Raw genomic sequence first — 14,130 nt, forward strand, 5'->3', positions numbered from 1 at the left:
GAACAACAAAGAACACATGCAAGCCTATGGCAAAAGCACTCTGGCTAGCTACACAAAATGGCTGCCAGCCTCATGTTTAAACAATAACAAGCAAGGAGGCATAGACAACAAAGAACACATGCTGGTCAATAATAAAAGCACACTGTACGCTACTCAAAATGGCCTCCGGTCACAAGTACAAATAACAACATGCAAAGAGGCATGGACAACAAAGAACACATGCAGGCCTATTGACACTGACTACGCAAAATAGCATGGAGAACAACGACAAAATGGTGTCCTATGACAAACACACACGTGCACCGCCACATGCACACACACACACACACACACACTGGGCAGACAAAGGAGGCGTGGTAACCAAAGAAGAAAACACTATCATTAATTCAGCAATGCAGGAAAGGAAATTTAAGTTAGCTACAAAATATTTCCAACAACCCACATCCTCCCAAAGCATCAAAATATTATTACCCCACCAAAATACAAGTTTTGCAGAAAACAAAATGTTAAATACAAAAACGCATATTTTGCATTTTATTTTAATCCAATGCCATCCCTAGTCTAAATCAAAGATATTTTAAACCAACATATACCATAGAAGCAGTTTCTTCATGCATACAAGGTCTAGTACTGGCTGGATGTCTCGTATGTAGACTAAGCCACATGGTAAAATAAATAAATAGTGCAAATTTCACAAACATGGAAAAACTTCCTTAACTGTGAAAACTTTTTACCATATGAAAGCTAACATTTTCAATTAAAAAATAGGCCCCTACTGCAACTCCAGGCCACCCACCACAATCACAATCACATTTAAAAATTGAATAAAAGGTGCCAATGTGTATTGATGCATGTCCTTTATCAAGCAACACCCTTATCCAAATGTTTTTTGATATACTTGCTGGGATGTCACAAAAACAGTCCTAAAATCCAATGGCAGCAGGAATTGTAGACAAAGAGAGTGATCCTCTCACCTTGAAATCCAAAACAAAAGTGACGAGGAGATTGACAAAGCACTGGGAGGAGCATTCTGGACAGAAAGAGGAAGTCCTTACTCTTGAAAAAAAGCTAAATAAATAAAATGCTTTTTGCACTAAAAACAATCTGAACTGTCCTTTCAAGTTGGATATTCACTCAAAATTGTATTTTGGAGTTCATTCAGCTTCTTCTTGAGTAGCCCGACTGCTTGCGACTGCGAGTGTTACAAACTGGTGCCAGAAGGCTCTGTGGCGTCCGGAAATCACATCAGGGTGTGGCAAATCACACTCGCAAGCTCACATTGTGGAGCCTCGCATTGTTCCTGTGAGCATTGCGAGGCGGTAATGGCAGAATAATTCCGCCACGTGCTAATTAGCTGAATTTGGCCAGAACACTACATTAAAAACAAGGAGTTACCAAATTCTGCCAATTCCAAGAACGGAACTATAATCCCGCCTGGGCCTATCAAAACCCCAACTTTACCATCAAATAGGGTTTTTCTTCACAATTCCAAAGTCACCACATGAAATAGCTACCTGCTCCCAATTGTAAATTACAACTTATTAAATGTAATAAGAAATCGCCAATGTTTTCCGATGGGAGGGGAAGGCCTCACAGTAGTGAAAAATTAATTTGGGAGTTTTTTCGCTACTAGCCAGTGTTTCATTTGAGCTGGTGGTTTTAAGTGGTCAGCACCGACATTTAATTATCATTACCGGCATCCTTGATAGTCTTCTGCATGGTGGTGCTGTTTGTCTAAATTAGAGATGAACACAACAACAGTTGTTTATTAATTCAATATACATTGAACATTACTAATACCTGCTGCCCAAGTCATTATGATGGATTTGGGGGCCTGAAATAAAATGAACTGTCACACTTGTATGGTGTGATGAAAATAGTTGTGTTGGTTCTGTAATTTGAGGCTCTGGCAGGGAAAGTGGGTGGTGCAAGCTGATGGCACATATGTTTTTTACAAATTAAGCGCTACTACCAGGACATGTAAAACTAAAAAGTATATTTTCAACCTTTCAGTTACAGGAAACCCTGCCCTATGAGCCTGCCATAAAAGGGGAGTTTAGGGTTTAGCAAGGGTTTTTTTTGCAAGTTGACATGTCACTTTAAAACTGCATTCAGTCTGCAGTGGAATGCCTGGGACATGCTTTAAGGTATTATGTGAGTGGGTGGCACAATAAGTGCTGCAGGCCCACTGGTACCATTTAATTTGAATGCCCTGGGAATATTGTACACCACTCTACATGGGGCTTATAAGTAAATGAAATATGCCAATCGGGTATAAGCCAATTAAACCATGTTTCAAGAGAGTGAGCCCAAGCACTTTAGTACTGGTTAGCAGTGGTAAAGTTCACAGAGTAATAAGGCCAACAAAACGAAATCAGCAAGGAGTGGACAGTAAAAGGCAAACGTTTGGGGGTGACCCTGCAGAAAGGGCCAGGTCCACAATATTTCATGCCCTCAGCTTCATTGTGCATGTGAGAAGGTGTGAAAAGGTAGCAGAAGCAACAGTATCAAAGTGAAGTAAAAAAAACATTTGTGAAACAATTATTGTTGCCGTTGCAAGCTGATATTCTGCCAGTAAAAGGTGTCTACATGTCTCTTGTATGTTTGCTTGAGTGCGCGTATGTGTGTTTTCAGCTAAAGGGATTAACTAGACATCAGGTAGGGGAGGTGACAGGTGTGAGAGAGATACATACAAGTATGAAAAGGTGCGACATAAGAGTGAGATGATAGGTGAGAAAGATACAGCAAAAAGTCATAGCAAGGGGGAGACAGACGAGTGAGGATAACGATATGAGTGTGGTGAAAGAGACAAGTGAGTAAGAAATAGCTAAAACAAAAAGAACAAGGGGGAGAGACAGGTGTATGCCAAATGATAAAGAAACAGATGGGTGACAGCTGACAGGCAGAAGGAGGTGGGTGAGAAGCTAGAAAGATAAAGCCCAGAGGTGGACACATAAGAGAGATGGAAGAAAAGAGGCATCAATTAACAAACATTCAGTCAGTACCTGGAGGGACTAGTGAAATTTATTACTTAAAACCTGTTAGGTCTGACAAGTTTTCTAACTTGCCTCTGATCCTGGGAGCATTCGGGTCGACCATATGTGACTGTTAACACCCTATAGAATCAGATGGAGGAAACTGTAATGCTGTTGAATGCTTGCAGGTGGTGCATGCTTGTGAACAGAGGAACTCCAAGGGCAGCTCTGAATCCTCTTCTACATGTAACCTAAGGATCAGCGCATACATAATACTGTTCAAATAGCCATTGTATAAAACATTTAAAATACTGTCATGAATTCGGTCCGACTTGACTTTCTGCTTTTGGCTCGCCTTAACGTAGGGCACCCCGATGAAAAATGTTTTGTGCTGATGAACTTCTAGTAGAGACAACTTGAGGGTTCAAAACATACGTACAACAGCTCACTAAAAGAAGCCTTTTGTTGACAAGTATTAGAATACAGTGAAAATAAATGTTTTTTGGGGGGGAACTTTGCTATGGACATGCGCAATAGGGAGTTACATCACATTTAGCAAGGTGCTTCTGACTTTCTTTGAAATGGACTAATAGAAGTATCCAGCTGCCGGAACAGGAATACACATAGTTTACTGAGGCTTTGAAACATGTTGTGTTTTCCTAACAGGCGCGCAGTCTGACTTTGTTCCTGGAGACCGATTCACTCCCCTGGGCGTTTTCTTTATCAGAGAGATGAACCTTCAACGTGGGGTTCAAAATAAATGCATTGTTGAATTTGAGATAAGGAAGGTTCGATAGATATTATGTGATGTCATGTTATGCTATAATTTATTTGAAAATCGCTCATAGCAGAATCTCCTTTGTGCTTTAGAAAAACCCAACCATAAAAACAGTGACCGAGGCCAAAGTCTGGAAGATAATTGACTATTAAAAAGCCAGGTTTTCAGCTGGTATCTCAAGCAGAGTAGATTTGTTTCTGTCCATGAAAAGGGGGGTCCTAGAGGTGGTAAGCAATAGTTGACTTGCCAATCTGAGGGAGCGGGACAGTTGAGAGAAGGGATTTTTATTGGCCACAAAGGAGGGTGATCTGAGGTGTAAGACCATACGGAACATTATTAAGGCCTTAAAGGCAAAGCAAGATCGAATGGGCAGCCAGTGTAGACATCGAAGGACTGACGTCATATACAATCTTCTTTTGATTTGTAAGCACCTGCTCCACAGCACGCTCTGAGCGCGCTGCAGGGGAAGTAAGATTTTGTGAGGAGATTCAAGGTGGATCGAAATACCAGTCAGGATGTGATTGACATCTTTCGCTGATGACTTGAGCATAGGGATCAATAAAGCAAAGAATCATTTTTAGAAGGTTAAGGTGGGTGAAACTTGTATGGGTCACGTTCATGGAGTGTGCTTCCAGGGACATGGTGCTGTGCAAGAGAACTCCTACCTTTCACATCCGTGTAGAAGGATCTGCGGTATGCCCACTATATCTGACCACAAGATTGTGTACAATTGCACAGACAATGAAGAGGAGGTAGCTAAGATCGGGGTTTGGGTATGAGTAGAATGATGGCCTCCGTTAAAGGTCTGGTCTTTTGATTGGGAGGCTCGTGGGCACTGGATAGGTTAATGATAAGCTGATTATCATCAGCATACATGTAAATGTAAATTTTTGCTTGGTGGTCAAGACGTCTCATGTACATGTTAAGCAGAAAAGAGCGAGAGGATTGGTCTTTGTGGGAACATGATATGTGTCTTCGAATAGAGAAGGGAAATAGTGGCCATTTGTGGTCTCCCATGAAATTAATGATTTTGTTCACTTCAGAACCATACCAGTGATACTGCTACTGCCATCTATGTCAGCATGCATCCCGAAAGTTATGTATCCTTTGATTATAGGGGCACTAGCCGTACACTTGACGTTCCTAATCCTCTCTGCATCAGCTTGCAGACCTTAAAAATCATCCACATCTGTGCTGCTTGGAAGACCACTTCTACCACATGTCCAACTAGCTTGCACGCTATCTGTAATCTGTGCTGTCTCCAATATTGGAAAAGGTAACTTATAATGTGCTTTTTCAAGGCAATGTTTTAATGGGCATCTAAACTTGTATAACATCCTCTCTGCCCGCCTCAGTTTTTTTAGATTTCCAAGAATTGTTTTTGCCTACACAGCTCTTGTAGCCTTGGTTAATTGGCAGTCAAGCTATGACACACTTTCAGTTTTACTCTCTGTACAGTGACCTATTTCTGAACTCCCTGAGAGCCACCATTTCAGTCACTCCCACCTGCAATTGGATTGCTGTTTCTATCGACACCCATGTTTTAATATGGCAGTCATTAGTTATGTATACTCATACTATAGATGTGCTTGCACGAACTTGGCACACTGCGTACAAGGATCTTTAAAAGGAAAGTGGAATTCTGCAGCTATGGAATTGCTTCAGCAATTAATGATATCCATATCAATATTGACACGTGAAATTGTATAAAATGTTTTAGCTGACACAGCTGGTAAAATGCTCTTTAATTTGTGGTTTTCACATACTCGTCCCGGAGTTCTCAAAATAGACATTTGGAGGTAGTCTAATGTCTTACAGTGTTTTGAATGGTACACTAACCATTTAGGCCTGGGGGGGGGAGGGGGGGGGGAATGTCCACAAATAAAACCATTAAGAAGCACGCTATCCTGCAAGGTTAAATGTTCTTCAATGCTAATTTCACTCTTAGGCAAAAGGTATTTTTACACCAACCAATCAGAGCTGGAGTAAGAGAGGGCGTGAGTGGTATTCACAACATGTAGGGTTTAGCCTGCATTGGTGTAATCTGTTTTCTTTCAGGCGTCTCGTGCTATTGTCATGAAACAATGACGTTCCCTGGGCAGGCAGCAGTGATTGATGCAGTTGAATATGACAAAGAGAACTTGCAGAGTGATGTGTAGTGGCGGTGGTTGTTGTTATGCGTGAATTGCTACTAATAGACGCCCTCGTTTAAGCACAGTGCAAATGTTCGTGACAAATAGGACATTTGGGCGAGACTCGCTTCTTGGAAGTTCCATGGTATTTGTTCTCTGACTCACGGGTGTAATTAAAGAAGAGGAAATCATTATAGAATCTCAGGCTCTACTCACGCGACTGCTTCTTCACAATCATCAATTTCTAGAAATAATAATTTGGAAAGGGGGAGAACTGAAAGTTCTACGGGACTAGATTTTAAGACAGTACGGGACCAGAAAGTAATTTAACAGGATAATTTGAAGAGCAGATATTTACCCTAAGGGCTAAAGCACAAAGCGTATGTTTATTGTTACCCAACTCAGTGTTACTCACTTCGAACTGATGATAGGCCGAGTGGAACCACCTTGCCTTTTGGATACGTTTTCGCCATGGAAATAACCCATGCTTTCATATATACACATACATACATACATACATACATACATACATACATTCAACAGGATCCAACACAAATCCCTGCAGTAAATGTTTGCATGCTAGCAGTACAGCCTTTCCTTAAAAGAGTGAGATAGTTTGCAACATGCCTGGAATCGTTAAATAGCTTTGAGAGATGACTGTTTTCACCTGACAAAGCAACATTTAAGTTCTCACTCTTTTAAGATTATGACTCTATTCTGAGCACACGCATCGCAATGCTTTAGAAATCACACATTAGCACAGTCAGTTTTCCTAGATTTATTGTGACAGCATATGCAAACACAGGCAGGCAGAAATGTTCCTATACAATGGCAGATTAATGCCAGAGGTCATGGCTTTGCCAATGCTTGGTAGTGCTGATTGTGTTCTCCAACATAGGGATTCTACCATGTATTATGTGAATATATATGCACCCATGTGTGCGCTGCTATTTTTATTTTTATTTGAAGTATTTAGTCATACGTGAAAAATGGTGCAAAAGGATCAGTGCTCCTTCTCTCAATTTGTGGGAATGGCAATGTTTCAAAAAATTGTAAAATACCCCTCACACACTGAAACCTGATTAAGTGTCATGCTTCATCATTGGGGTCTTCCCGCCCCTCTACGGGACGGGGCGTGCTATGACTTACGTAGACGCAGGAGCACTCTTAGTGACGGTTAGTGTTGGTGGTATTAAATGTATGGTGGATGAGGTGCTGGTGGCATTGGTATTTGTGATGACATTGGTGGATGTGTTCATTTGGGAAGCTGTTGAGTTGGAATTCATGGTGACGATATTGATGATGGCAGTGTTGGTAATGAATGAATTGTGCTTATTGGTGGTGGTCTTGGTAGTGGTGGAGGTGAAATTTGTGGTGTTGTTAGTGGAAAAGGTGGTGTTTGTTAATAGTGGAGGTGTGGTTTCTGGTATTGCTGGTTTTGTTGGTTATCTTTATGGTGGTGGTTTTGATGTGTCCTTGAGATAAATATTTGAAAGCCACAAAAAGTGCCTTGTTGAGTGTACTTTTTAGAAGTAAAATATCTCTTGTGTATTTAAGTACACATATTCAATAGGTGGCTGAATGATGCACCAAATAGACAACATTTATTGAGATACAAACACATTAAACAGTATCATAGAATTTCAAATAAGCCCCCCAAATAAGCGATGATCAGCTGGGGTGGAGCCTAGCTATAAAAGGAGACTTAATTCAGGATCTGCCAGTTATGAGGCTTGCTACTCAGAGTAGCCTCGTATTAGGATACTTCTTCTCTCTGCGGTAAAGCACAGATTTTTAGTGCTCTTAAGAAATTCTACATTCTGCTTTAACATCTGACTGGTGTACTCTTGGCAGATAAAGAGGAGAGAGAGAGAGAGAGAGAGAGAGAGAGAGAGAGAGTGTGTGTGCGTGTGCGTGTGACTGGAAGTGGAAACTCAGGTTTGATACTCTAGGTAGGAGTGTGTAGTAGAAGAATAGTGTAATCATAAACAAGTATTTGCAATGCAACAGGTCTCACATTTACACAAGTTTGAGCTATTGGCATTGTAAATGACAGTGCCTTTTATTTTTGTTTTCGTTTTCAAAACATAAATTGGCTTTCCTTTTCAGTTTCTATTTTTGGTAAATTTTGGTGTTTTTTTTTCAGTGTTTTCAAAACCTCAAAAAAACAGTGGTTATCACTGGTTACATATTTTCACGCCATTAAAAACAACAGAAACAGTGTTTTTCCGGTGTTCATGGAATGTTTTGTTTTTAATTATTGCTTGCTTTCTATACAGTGCATGTGTATAGACAGCGTGTGTACAAGGTATATGAGGTCCAAGTACGTTTTTACATATAAAACGTATTATAGTACACCATACAGTACTTCTTTAGTGAATCTTTGATCATGTGCGCTCACTCTCTCCTCCCTCTGTAAACTTTTATCAGTAAAAAGGCCCTCTCAACATTGGCACTTCAGACGGGCAACACCAAAACAGCCAGCACACAATTTACTAACTCTGCCCAATGACATAGCTTTCCATGCCAATGCTGGAGCACCTGACGACTGTGATTCTCTAGGACATGTTCTGCAACATATGCATTGAATTGGGCACATATGCCCTCAGTTATTGATGCGGTCAGAAATGAAGCAGTGCTTTTCAAAGTCTGGAGAAAATTCAGGAAGGATCTAGAACTTCTGAAGAATACCTCAGTGAGGCTTAATTAACTTCAAATTCCATGGTTGGTGAAGGGACATTTCTATGCATCTTTGCAAGCCATTTCCCATACACTGTAAAATTACATTTCCTGAATTGCTCCTCAACATTTCTTTGCTTACCAAGTGGCAAGAATTTTAACATGGAGCATGTTGCAGTGCCAAAGTAACTAAAAGTGTTGCCCTTCCTACTCTCAAGGAGATGTTTCACATCTACACCAATTAAGCTGAACACTTGGTAGACAAGAGTGTTTTCACACTCTAGTATTTTGATTATGTCCAGTACAGCTGTCATGTTTTCCTGTAAAAACCTAAGCATGCAGTAGACTGTACTTTTTTCACATCACTATCAATATGTGACCAAAGTTCATCACATTTCTTTCCTTTGGCATCATCACTAAGCAAGAAATCTGTAAACGGTCCCCACATGAATAATATAGCACTCACAGCCTTTAGAACTGAGAATCATGACACAGTTAGGATGAATCTTTCTTTGATGCCACACAAAGCCCAAAATTAGAAATATTTGCATTGTAGTTCCTGGGCATAACGAAACAGTGCGCCACAATGGACTACAAGGTCAATAGCATTCTTCATTAACTGTGAAAATTGTAAAGATGCTTTCAGCATACCATCTAGCAAGTGACAAGGATCTCTTACAAGGAAGCACTTCAGCTCCGGTATCGATCGTGATAGGTCATCATACAACTTTTTCATATACGTAGCTGAATTACTGCAAATACAAACAATATCACTCCAATCTTTATTGAACTTGGAAGGAAGTTTTTGCATTCAAAGTGACACTGTCATGTTTACCAAATGTTTAGTGGCATGTTTTCACCACTATCTCAGATGCTTGGTGACAACACTCTTTTCCCATATACCTGTCAGTACACCTTGAATTGAATGTTTAAAGCTTGGTGTGTTTGGAAATTTACCTACAATCAATACTGACTCGCTAGAAAAGGGGGCTGATGTATCAAAGGATTTCACCCATTCTCCGTCCATGGGTAAATGTGATGGTACATACTGGGAAAGAATTCTTATGAAACCAGCCATTTTACCTAGCAGTGAAAACAAATGTAGTCAAAATATCAAGTATGATTTTGATTTACTGATTCTTAACAGTTTATAAAATAACTAAATAAGACCTAAAACATGCTTCTAAACACTGTATCTTTAGACCAAAGACCACAAAACAGAGCCCAGTATTTCTTACTGTTGCTTTGTTTAACAAAGTTACATTGTATTGGCCCCTTCAGGAAGAAATAAAAATGACTCTTTCACTCATCTTTTCCTTTCTTTAAAGGCCACTTAGTTTGTGGTTGTGAAGGTGTTTATTCAGTGTTTATATGTTTACACTGGTGATGGATATTTTCCTTTCGGTGGGGTTTAGTCAGTTATTATAGGTTTAAACCTAAAACCAGATAGCCTAAACATAAATAAAAGGCATTGTCATTTACAATGCAAATAGCTTAAACTTGCGTAAATGTGAGACCTATTGCATTGCAAATGTTTGCTAAGGACTTGTGCCCTGGCAGTAAGTGCTTGTGTTCAGTGAGCATGATTGTGTATTGAGCTATCCGTACGTGTGCGCACCAAGAGGCACTTTGTCTGCGTGCCTCGTGCGTGTACATGGAGTGTATCTGTACAGTGTCTTGGTGTATTGCGCATGTCAGTAGTGTGCACATTCATTTCACCTTATACGCCTCATGCGAAGAGTTTCTCTTCTTTCAGAGGCTGCTCCCAAAGGGGGTACTCCAGGGCCGATGCCATAACCGCCACCAAGCCTCAGGACGGATTCGGTTCTGGTTGCCCCAAAGCTCACAGAAGTAGAATGGGGGTAGCTCTTCGCCCTCGAGGTGTGCCAGAGAGGCGCCATACCCCCCGACCACTAGGGGCCCAGGTGAGGTATGAACCCCTCAATGGAGGGACACTGCTGGCAGAGGTAGGAAATGTGAGGGGAGTTATAAGTTACCGCTCACCCTGTGCAGCTCCTTATCATCATGGAGTGGGGAAGCAGAGCAGCAAGGAGTTATGATCCACCCACACCTAAGGAACAGCAGTGTCGCAGTTCTGTAAACAGGCAAGCGGATAGCGAATAAGTAAGGGTACAATGGTTGGTTAAGTAGACACACTGACAGGGCAGTGTGTAGAAATAGGGCCACTCACTTTGGAATGCCTCACGGCAGGGTAAGTAGGCCTGACAAAAGGGGGTAGCAAACAGAGATGGCACTCGCAGCCCAGACTCGGCCGGATGGCAGAATACAAATAAGACTAACAAGGTAGCAAGTTAGGGCATAGCTCCAGGAAGAAGCTACCCCCCACACACAAGGAGCGTGGAAACCAACAGAACAATTTCATGACCTAGAAGTGGCAAGAAAGGAGATAAGTCTGCAAAAGAACTGACCAATGAACTGTCGGGGTGATTTAAAAATGTATAATATAAAAATGATTTACGACAAGCAATGCGTTATGACAAGCAAAGTATATGATTTATGACAAGCAAAGTATAATTTATGGCCAGGGGTCATAAAATTATGACAAAAGTATATGCATGTATTCGTAATAAAACTGCTGCCACAATGACTACTATCACCACAACGCATGTTGGCTGTTTATTATGAGAAACACCGGTGATAGAAGGTTGCATGCTATAGTGGGCACAGTGCGGGGGTTATAGGTGCATCCTAAAGTATCTCTCTATTACAGATACAAGTTAGTCAAAAAGCAAACAAAAGCCTCCCTCTTGGTGTTGCAACATGTGGGTTGTGTTTTCTCTAATGAAGTGAAGCTTGCACCATCCTGGTCTTGCCAGACCATGTGATCGTTTTACCTTGTGATAATTTTTTGCCAAATACAAGAGGGAGTGATACAATCCTACAATATTTTGCTATAGTTAAAGCTTAATGTACGCAGAGCTGGAACAGGATGTGCAGCCTTCCACATGGATAGAGCGGGCAGGAAGGGTTATGCGGAAGCACAGTTCTTATGAGTCATCTTGGTGCCCTGGAGTGAGGGGCGGAGAACCCGAAAGAAGCTTAGCAAAAGGGTGTGAAGAGCACCATGGGCCAGCCCCTCTTCTCCGGCCTGAAGGGAAATGGCTTCCCCAAGAAATTCCCATTCAAATGCAGGAGGAGGTGGCGGCCGCTCTTCTACCACCACCAGACACGGGAGGTGGTTCTGTCACGACAAGACCTGTTGCCCTGTGACTGCAATAAGTGCTGCTGGTGTTGTGCATGCGTGACACCAGCGAGGTAGTGCCATGTGTATGTTGCTGTTGCCCATGCTGCTTGGGAGAGGAATTGTGTTTCGGATACACATGGACATCAGTGTGTATTACAGTGTGCTATTTTAATACCGCTTGCTTGTAACGCAACTTTATGAACTGTATGTGTGTGCGTGTTTATGGCAATGTGACCTAAGCATGATGCATGTGTGAGTTGTTTCTGCTAGTGGGTCACTGTGACGCACAGTGTCTAATTTTGTATGTTGTGAATGTGATAGTAGTGAGGTAAGTGTGGGATTTTTACGTATCCATGTGTTTATTAAGGTGTTTTGTATAGCACTTGATGATCATTTTCGGTTAATTCAAAGCTCTTATTGTTCTGTTTTAGTGATGCAGGGAAAATATAGGAGTCTTTTGTTAGTGCCTCAAACATAGAGTGTTAGTGGTGACCGCTAATGTATGCTGGTGAGATGCCAGCGGGGGTGTTTTAGTGTGTCACTGGGAATTTAGGTAAGAACGCTTTATATGTCTTATGTGTTTGGTCAGCGAGTGAGATCAGTGTACACGTCATGGTGGGAGATCAGTGTGAATGTTTCCTGTGTGCTAGAGTTTTTCAGTGGGAGATCAGTGTACACGTCGCCCATGTGCTAGTGTTTCTTGGTGGAAGATCAGTGTCCCCGTCTCCTGTGTGCTTGTGTTTCTAAATGGGAGAGCAGTGTACACAACTCCTGTGTGCTGGTGTTTTTTGATCGGAGATCAGTTTGCACGACTCCTGTGTGCTGGTGTTTCTGGGTGGGAGATCAATGTATACAACTCCTGTGTGCTGGTGTTTCTTGATTGGAGATCAGTTTACACAACTCCTGTGTGCTGGTGTTTCTGGGTGGGAGATCAGTGCGCACATCGCCTGTGTATTAGTGTTTTTGGTGGGAGATCAGTGTAGACATCTCCTGTGTGCCAGTGTTTCTTGGTGGGAGATCAGTGTACACATCTCCTGTGTGCTAGTGGTTCTGGGTGGCTGTGGGTGAGATATCTCTTTGGGCAGTATATGTTGTTGAATTACAGTGAAGGCACCCGAGATTGTAATATTTTGTTTTAGTTTTTGAATTTACTTGAAATTACATTTACTAAGCCTAAACAATGGAATCTCGCCTAAAACATACTTATCCATCCAGGAGTATTGTGGGCACTATCATCATGCGCTGCACAATTAAAGCCGCAAAAAAGGACATGGGAAGGATGCTTGCAACCAAATACAAACAGAGGCACCTCTATTTAGCCTTTCTCTGCCAGTGCTGTTTTTGCTGCATTTTTAGGTGAACAGCTGTTTAAAGAACGCTGTGCTCAAGAGTTTCCTAAACCAGAGGGGGTTTGTTCTGCTCTTATACAGGCATTCCTGATGTCCTGCGGTCCAGGGCTTGTTCACCCAAAGCGTTCTGTCATTTGGAGGACTGTGGACAGTGGATGGGATCTGAGGAGCACGACATGCTCATGCTTTTTTGATTTAAGTAAAACAGTTCCCCATCTTTCTTGTGAAAAGACAAGCATCCTGGAATTGAAATGCGTACCTGGTTTACCGCTTTTTTTTAACACACATTTAACACCAGGTGTCCCTTTCTTCTTTTGGCACTTGCTTTGGCATAGGTGTTGTTTGGCTCTAGTTTGTCCTCTCTGGGCGCACGCAGTTCTTCCCTGGCCTGCAGTGTACTTTGTAAAGTGGCAGAGCGAGAGCTGGCATCACTCAGCTGAGAAACTTTCGGGTCTGTTTTGGTGCCAGTTTTGGTGCCACTTTTGCTGGTCCTTCGGTAGTAAGATTGCAGGTGAGTGTCAGGTAAAAGGATGTTTGGTTACACTTTGCTTACTAGTGTAGCTGCGTAATCTCCATCCAGTAAAAATACTGGTTATAGTCCCTTATTTTAATTTTGGTTGGAATTTATATATACTATTGTGCGCTAGTCTGATGCAACAACGCAGCCATTAAAAGTTTAATTTAACATAATAATTTTTACCATTGGAACGAGAGAAACTCTCTGACACGACCAGAGCCATAATGGCTGTGCACTGCCTGACAATAGTGCTGGCTCAGAGGAGGCACCACTCAGGCAGTGGCACTTTGCGGGTGCTGGCAGGTCCAACAAGCGGTCATGTTTGTCCCTGAAGCTTCAAAAGTGAATGCACTCGGGACAGCGTGCTGTATTTTAACAAAGCACATCTTCCTGCCTCAAGTAGGACAAACTCCATAAAGAATATAGTGCTTTACCGTGTAAGAACCGAAGTAAAGGGGCCAGTAGCCATGGGAGGATACAAATGACGACATGGCC

Source organism: Triturus cristatus, chromosome 3_1 (genome assembly GCF_964204655.1).
Source record: "Triturus cristatus chromosome 3_1, aTriCri1.1, whole genome shotgun sequence".
NCBI classification, from domain to species: Eukaryota; Metazoa; Chordata; class Amphibia; order Caudata; family Salamandridae; genus Triturus; species Triturus cristatus.